Source organism: Nicotiana sylvestris, chromosome 3, assembly GCF_000393655.2.
Source record: "Nicotiana sylvestris chromosome 3, ASM39365v2, whole genome shotgun sequence".
Lineage (NCBI taxonomy): Eukaryota > Viridiplantae > Streptophyta > Magnoliopsida > Solanales > Solanaceae > Nicotiana > Nicotiana sylvestris.
The window spans coordinates 78474349-78483159 of record NC_091059.1 but is presented as its reverse complement, the minus strand read 5'-3'; positions in this window follow the sequence as shown (position 1 = coordinate 78483159).

The following is an 8811-nucleotide window of genomic DNA, read 5'->3' as shown; positions in this document are numbered from 1 at the left end:
GGATTTCCTTTAATTAAGGAGGTAAACTTAAACGATAATGGACAGAAAACATTTAAGGAAGGAAATCAAGTAGGCATCTTATGCAGAGTAGACAATTAGGGGTAAATACATAGGGGTTTAATTAAGGAAAGAATCTTTGAAATACTCGGTTAACCAAATAAGGTAAGAAAACAAAGTAAAGTTGCAAAATATGGAGACAATTATCACATAGTAAATCAAGGAGTCAGGGATTTGAAATTACTGATTTGGGGAGAATAACAGGGGTTCCCATGAATAAACGAATAAACCAAGTCAGAAATAGGAGAATTGAAAGTCTAAGGAAAGTTTTCAAATTAACCCAAGAAACAGGGAAATCAGTAAAGCGAAACAAGGAAAGAGTCAATCACTTAACACATGAATGTAATCAAAATTACACAAGAAAGTTTGAAATCAGTCCAAAATTGAAGGTCATTTCAGAGGGAAATTCAGCATATAAAAGACTGCATAAGTATTAGGCATGCAAGGCTGAATTTAGGACAAGAAGCATCATGCAATCACAAAGTCAGTAAGTAGTGGACTATCGAAACATGGTAGTCACATAGGTCAATCTTAGTAACTCAGTAATAGAGAAAAGAGAGAGTATCAAATAGCATGTAAAGGGGTCAAATGAAAAGAACTTATAGTAGAGATTCAATGGTAGCAAGAAGTCAAAATCACATAAAGAAACAAAGGCTGAAACAAAAGATTTCGAAATTCAGTTAAGCAACAGATGAAGCAACTTCAGAAACTCGAATAGGTCCAAAGAAATTAGGGTTTTGAAACCAGTCGAGTTTAGAGCATGACTAACAACTAAATCACATAGCAAATAGTCTCCGAACTCGAATGAACCCCAAAGTTTTAGGGTTTTCAACACAATCGAGTCTAGAGATGAAAAGCAAATAAATCGATCAAATACTTAACGAAATAGATTCAAAAACCTCAAAAGAAACTAAGACTTTTAACATGCACCCTCCAGTAGAAGAGCAACATAAAGAAACACAGTAGAACATGTTTAAAATCAGAGAAAATTTTGAAATGACTTAACAAAACCCTAATCGGAAAAGATAAAAGGGGTTTCGAAGGTAAAGTTTTGGAAAGAAACTTTGAGAAAACGTTTAAGAGTTTAGAGTAAACATAGATCAAAAATGGATCTAAAAGAAATCGGAGGAACCTCAAAGGTTAGGGTTTCAGAAGAAACTCAGATGGTGAGAAAGGCTTGGAAACCATCGATCTAAGCCGGAGAAGTCGAGAGTCAGGCTCGAATAGCCATGGCTGGCCGGAGCAAGGTTAAAGATGACCGGAGACAGCCATAAGAACTGGGATCGACCAAGGTCTGGACCAAATCTTTCCAGGAACTAGCCTTGAAAACATGATAATCGGGCATGTGGAAGCCAAAGGAGGTAGATACAGGCCTTCAATGGCCTTGGAAGCCATTGATTTAGGTAGTTTTAGGGTGGAAGCTGAGGGAGGAGGCTAGGGTTTGAGAGGAGCTTGAGAGATAATTGGGAGGATGGGGGAATTCAAAGGCGGCTACAGATGAAAAATGATTAGGGTTTGGGGCAGTTCGGGGTTTAAAAATGGTAAGGGAAATATGGACCGTTGATCTGGGAGATCAACGGTTGAGATTAGAGAGCGTAGGTGGGAAACGGGTCTAGGTCGGTTTGAACGGGGTTTGGGTCAGGGTAATTGGGTCTTAGATTGGGTTCAAATTGGAGGTTCAAATAAGGCTAAATTGAAATAAACGGGGTTAGCATTTAAATAGCCATTTTTCCCTTGTTCATTTTATAAAAATAGTAAAATAATTTTTGAAAATAAATTAAAGGTACTAAAATAATTAATAATACATAAGTATCAAATTAAAATACTGGAGTTAATTTTTTATAGACATAAACATAATTAAATCTAAGAGAGGCTAGTATTGCAATTATATGCAATTTAGCCTTAAAAATACTAAATAAATTTGTAAAAATATACAAAAATTATCTTAGCTATATTTTAGTATAAATGTGAGAGTCCGATATATTTTAGTAGTTCTGTTGTGTCATTTGGGATGTGTGTGCAAAATTTCAGGTCATTCGGACGTGGTTTGATTGGGTTTTTTATCAAAAGCGTAATTTAGAAGATTTTGGAATTCTTAGGCTTGAATCCGATGTGAATTTGGTGTTTCGATGTTGTTTTGAGCATTCCGAAGGTTGGAAAAAGTTTGAATGAGGTTATGGGATATGTTGGTATGTTTGGTTGAGGTCCCGGGGGCCTCGGGTGAGTTTCAGGTGGTCAATCGGACCATTTTATGAAGTTTGGAATTGCAAAAATCTGCTGTTCAGTGTTGCAGACAATTGACCTATGCGTTCGCGAGAGAGGAGCCGCAATCACGAAGGGTTAGCTGGAGAAGGCTAAGACTTTGGCCTTCGCATTTGCGAGGGAGTCTCCGCGTTTGCGAAGGGCTGGGAAGCGATTCATCGCGTTCGCGAGGTAAGCTTCGTGTTCGCATAGAGGAAATTGGCCAGCTGGGTGTTGAGGTGTTTTGTTCATCGCGTTCGCGGGTGAGGGAGCGCGTTCGCGAAGGGTCAATCTGAGGAGCTATTGTGTTCGTGATGGGCATGTCGCGTTCGCGTAGAGAATTTTTCGGTCAAAGTCATTTTTGTGCTTCACGAACGCGAGGCGTTGACCGCGTTCGCGAAGAAGGAATTAAGGCCTGGGCAGAATGTTTAAATACTCGTCTTGTCCGCGATTTTGGGGTTTATTTCTTCCATTGTTGGTCATTTTTGGAGCTTTTTGAAGGGGATTGAAGAGGGATTTAAGGGGAATCACTTGGAGGTAAGATTCTTGGACTTAAAACTCGATTCTAATGTGAATTCCACCTAAATAATCATGGAAATTAAGCCAAAAATTTAAGAACTAGGGCTTGGAAATTTAGACCTTTGATTGAGGATTTGAAGGACCATTTGAGGTCGGATTTCAGAACTTTTGATATGTGTGAACTCATAGCGAGATAAGGAATCTATTGATGTAAAAATTATCGAATTTCGAGACGTGGGACCAGGAGTCGGGTTTTGGTAATTTCGAGATTTATGTTGTAAATTGATTATTGTCGCTTGGGCTTCGTTCCCTTAGCATATTTTGACGTCCTCGTTCTGATTTTGGATAGATTCGACGTGAGTGGAGGCCTATTCGAGGGGTAAAGGCATCGCGAGCTAGAGATTTGACCGGTTCGAAGTGAGTAATGACTGTAAATGATGTTCTGAGGGTATGAAACCCCGGACTTGCACATCGTTGTGCTGTATTGAGGTGACGCACACGCTTGATGACGAGCGTGGGGTTGTGCACTGTTGGGGATTGTGACTTAGTCCGTCCCGAATGACTATTTTGCCGCGTATTCGACTGAAATCTATTTGTTATCATCATGATTTGGGTTGAATGCCATATTTGGGCCTTGTGCCAACTATTTGAACCCTTCGGGGATTTTTACTGGTATTTCCTCACTGTTTTGACTTTATACTTGAACTCAGTCATGTTATATTTCATTGTTTTTCATACTCAGCCATGTTTACTCTATTTTAACACTTACATGATCTTTTAAATGATATTTTTGGGCTAAGAATCATGTTTTACTATTGCCCGAGTGGCTTGTGAGGATTTTGACTAAGTAAGGCCGAGGGCCTATGTTGTGAGGGAAACATTTGATATTGATTATGAGGCCGAGGGCCTGAGATATGTACGCCACGAGGTGGCTGGATTGATATGAGGTCGAGGGCCTAGTGATGATGCCACGAGGTGGCTTGATATTGCGCTTGGGCCGTAAGGGGCCTCTCCAGGAGTCTGTACACCCCCAGTGAGCGCGGGTACCCATTGTGATCTGAGATTGAGCCCGAGGGGCTGGTACTATTTTGAGATTGAGCCCGAGGGGCTGGTACTATTCTGAGATTGAGCCCGAGGGGCTGGTATTGTTCTATGTGATTGCCCGAGGGGCTAGTATTGTTCTCTGTGATTGCCCGAGGGGCTGATTCTGTTGGTATTGTGCCCGAGGGGCGGTTCTTTATGTGTTATCTTTTCTTAATTTCCTGTCAATTACCATGCTTAATTATTGATAAAGGCTTTTCATGAAGTTAAATTTGAGTTAAAGGATTTTACTTATCTTTCACTGGTTTACTGTTTTAATGATTTTACTGCTTCATTATAGTATGCTTTTGTGCCTTACGTGATTTCCTGCTTTCAGCCTTTATTTATGATTATTACTCACTGAGTTGGAGTACTCACTTTACTCCCTGCACCCTGTGTATAGATTCAGGTGTATCTGGTCCCGCTCCCGAGTGTTGATCATTTCCGGCTCAGGCGGATCCGAGGAGTCTTTAGGTAGCTGTTAGCGTTCGTAGCCTGGAGCTCTTCCCATCTTACTTCTTCATGTTCTTAGTTTCTGTATTAAACTCTATAGTTTGATTTGGAGTATTCCGGATTGTTTAAATGCTCATGACTAGTGACACCCCGGTATCGGGCTGTGTTGGGTTATTTTTCGCGAATTATGCTATTATTTGTTAACTTTGGATTATCTTATCATGCTTTAGATTTATTTCTTATGGTTTAACTGTTAATAATTGGATATGGGAAGTGTCGGCTGGCCTTGTCTTCACAAGAGGCGCCATCACGACCGGGTCCGGGTTTAGGGTCGTGACAGAATTCAAAAATCAAATTTTGTGAAATTATTATTTGTTTGGATTGGGAATATCTTTTGAAGTTTATATCTCAATTTTGATAGAACTTGGTGAAGATTCGAGGTGGTTTTGGTTACAATTTCAGATTGAAACTCGAAGAAGAAGATATTAACAAATTGTATATATTTTGTATGTCGGATGTAGAAATGCCATACAAAATATATACAACTAACATACTTGTATACACATTGCATATAAATTATATGTAAATTGTCATTTTTTTGATCGAATTCTATACAAAAACATTGTATTCAAATTGTAGATTTGGGCAGAATTTGTATATATTTTATATAAAAAAAAATTACTTTCTGTAAGTAGGAAAACTTAGATAAACTGAGTAAATAAATTTTAAATTTTGTATATATACGAAAAAGTCCCCTAAATTTTTGTAAAATTGAAAAGGTATGACAACGCATAAAGAAAATTGTCAATTTGTTGGCCTTACATTAGGTTCGGCAATAGAAGCCCAAAATGTTTGGCGTCAAATAACCATATCCCACAACATACAATTTTGTAACCCCCTCAAAGACCAATATAATAGTTATTCCTCCCCACCTCTCTCTCCCGTATCTTTCACTTTCTCAACACCTTCCAATATTGACATTGACCTTAGTCGGATTGTATTGATGCTTCCAACAACAAACTTCGATTTTTTTTTTTTTTGGTCAACCAAAGGAACTTATATTATAAATTACGTAATATTACAGGGAGAAATGTCCCCCGTTGGCATTGAGTTACAAAAAGTGTGATGAGTACTGTAGCCCATTGGTACTGTATTACAAAAAGATCCATGGTTAATATTACAATCATTTGCCAGCATATCTAAACAAAAAGAGGTTGGCTCCAGTTGTGCTGGTATAGCTGATCTACGCAAGTGTGGCGTTCCCGGTTGATCTGCTAGCAAATCTTATAAAACAAAAGGTGGCGGCTGTCATATGATAGTAGTTGGAGAACCATTATCCGTAGTTGCTCCATGTTTTGTCAGTTTATCTGCTACCGATTTTGCTCATTGTATGTGTGTATCACTCGAGACCTAACCAATTTGGATTACAGATACCCGCATTCATATAGTATTGATGAGTATTGCAGACTGGGAGATTGAAGTAGAGAAATTACCCCATTTGAGTCAACATTGACTTCCAATGGTTTTAGTTGGTGACGTAAGGCAAATTATAATCCTTCAAGGAGTGCATTGAGTTCCATATATGTATGGTTCCCCTTTTTTCTCTCACCTATATACCCTAGTATCCAGTGACCTATTGAGTCTCTGAATACTCCGCCAAGACCATTTTTTGATTGGATGATTTTACATGCTCCATTAGTATTTAGCTTAAAATATCCCGGATTTGGAGGGTACCATTTGACGTAATTTTGGGTGGGCTAGGTGGTGCAAGTATTGATGTTTGCAATTAGATATTAGATGAATATGAAGTTGTCGTCACTGCTAAGTCAACCTTAAAACCCACTGTCTTTATCCCGTATGGAAATTTTGGAGACCTATCCTCGAAGTATATCAGCTTCCAACTTTTCTGGATGAGTTGACAATTTAAATGGTGTTATACACCATAGATGTATCTCTAGCATGTATATATGTGTATCCATAAAATTTGTTGTATATACATTATATACAGTTTAGTCTTTGATATACATGACGATATAGAGATCAATTATTCATTTAAGCTCATCATATACATGGTGTTATATGTGCGATGATACAAGATTTAAATATTAGTTCTACAGTTAAATTCATAATATACATGGAGTTATATATATCAGTTATACAATTAAGTTCATGATATCTAGTTAAGTTCATGATATACATGAAGTTATACATGTTAGGATCAAAATTATCAGGCGCCATGCGGAAGCTAGTAAAGCAAATCTTGAACGACGATAAATCAGACAATAAAAGAGAAATATATCAAAAGAGACACAAACATTTAACGTGGTTCGGTCAATTAACCTACGTCCATATACTGAGATGAGCAATCCATTATATAAAAGATAATACAAAATATCGAGAGGACAGCCTCATAAAGAGGCATACACAAGTGGCAGACTAACATTTGTCTCGAAATTCTCCTCCTAAACAAGACTCTCAAACCACATATGGCTACATTGTGGATGCTGCTAAATGAGAAGGAAGGATCCTCAATTTATAGAAGTACAAAATATTTTCCTCCAAAAAAAGGAGTAGCCAAATATGGAAGAATTATATTTTTCTTTTGATAAAAGAAAAAATTAATTATGGTAAACATGTTGTCTTTTCCTTCAAGAGATAGGAAAATCAAATATGGTAAGAAAATAAGGACAAACACCTAACAATTCTCCTTTTTGGCCTGAATTTTCTGACAAAATAAACTTGATCCACCTTCTTCAAATAACCTTCAATAGGTCGTATCTCCAAATCTCCACTACAAAGTTCGCCTCAACTTGCATAGTACTCCGGTCAAATTTCTCAAACAAAAGTTATGATTATCATCAAATAGGTTGCGGTAAGAACTAAACCCACCTAGATGAACTTGTCTTGAACCTCACTCTAGTACCACTTGTTAGGATAAAAATAATCAGGTTTCATGCAGAAGCTAGTAAAGCAAAACTTGAACGACGATAAATCAGACAACAAAAGAGAAATATACCAAAAGAGACACAAGCATTTAGCGTGGTTCAGTAAATTGGCCTACGTCCAAAGGCGGAGATAAGCAATCCATTATATAAAAGAGAATACAAAATATCGAGAGAACAACCTCACAAAGAGGCAAACATAAGTGGTAGGCTAACACTTGCCCCGAAATTCTCCCCCTAAACAAGACTATCAAACCCCATATGGCTACATTGTGGATGCTACTAAATGGGAAGGAAGGATCCTCAATTTATAGAAGTACAACACTTTTTCCTCCAAGAAAAAAGACTAGCCAAATATTGAAGAATTATATTTTGCTTTTGGTAAAAGGAAAAATTAATTATGGTAAACATGTTGTTATTTTCTTCAAGAGATATGAAAATCAAATATGGTAAGAAATCAGGACAAACCTTTACAATATATATCTGTTATATGCAAGGGATACAAGTGAATTTATGATATACATGCCAATTTCTTCTTCCCATATTTCTTTCTCATCTTCTACATAGTTAGAAAAAGTCTTTGTAAACTAAAAGAAAATAGACCTAATATAGAGTACTAGCCAAAAAGAAAAAGATGAAGTTGAAACCTAACATATTATTTATGCGAAATACATAAGTCGCCCTTTTAAGTTGTCCTCAACGATCAAATAAACACCTCAACTAAGCCCTTTTTCATTTTGATACTTCAAGTGGTTATTAAGTAGATCAAGTAAACACTCGATCCAGTTAGCTCACCTCGCGTGTAATACACTTTCGGTGACGCACATTGTCTACCCATCCCAAATAGTAATAAATGGTAATCGCATGTGTAATTCTGAATATACCCTTAATGAAGTCTCTAATTTAAGCCCAATACCCAAACCCTAATTTTTACTTCATCATTTTTGCTAGTCGCACCTTTCCCTCCTCCATTGTTGGTGACCTTTTCTTTTAATTGGAAAAAAATTGTGAGCTTTAGCTTATTAGGCAAAAAAACTCGTTCCAAAACAAGAGCATAATTCATCAGGTCCATCATTCTCTTTAGAAATATTTGATTTTTTCTTCGGCTAGTAACTCAAAGAACTTATGGCCAGCTTCCTTCAAATCCTCAAGAACTTCAGTTTTTTTTTTCTTTCAATTTGGAAGAAATCCACTAGCTGGTTGATTCTTAAATCGATTTTGAGATATTTGCATCATCCCAATTTGACAAATTATTGGTGAAAATTGATTGTTAATTATCAATTTATTAGTTATTGTCTAGTCTATCATCTTTTGGATGAATGTATTATTTTGGGACAGTCGAGTAGATTTGGGAAACGGGGACGAGCGGAAGAAGATGAGGGGGGGATGGTTTAAGAAAAACGTATTTTTTCTTCTTTAAGTGTATTTTTTTGGTTGGTTACATGTTTCAAGTTTTTATGGCAAAATTACATATGTCATTTTTTAATTGGTTCATTTGACATGTCATTGGCAAGTGTAA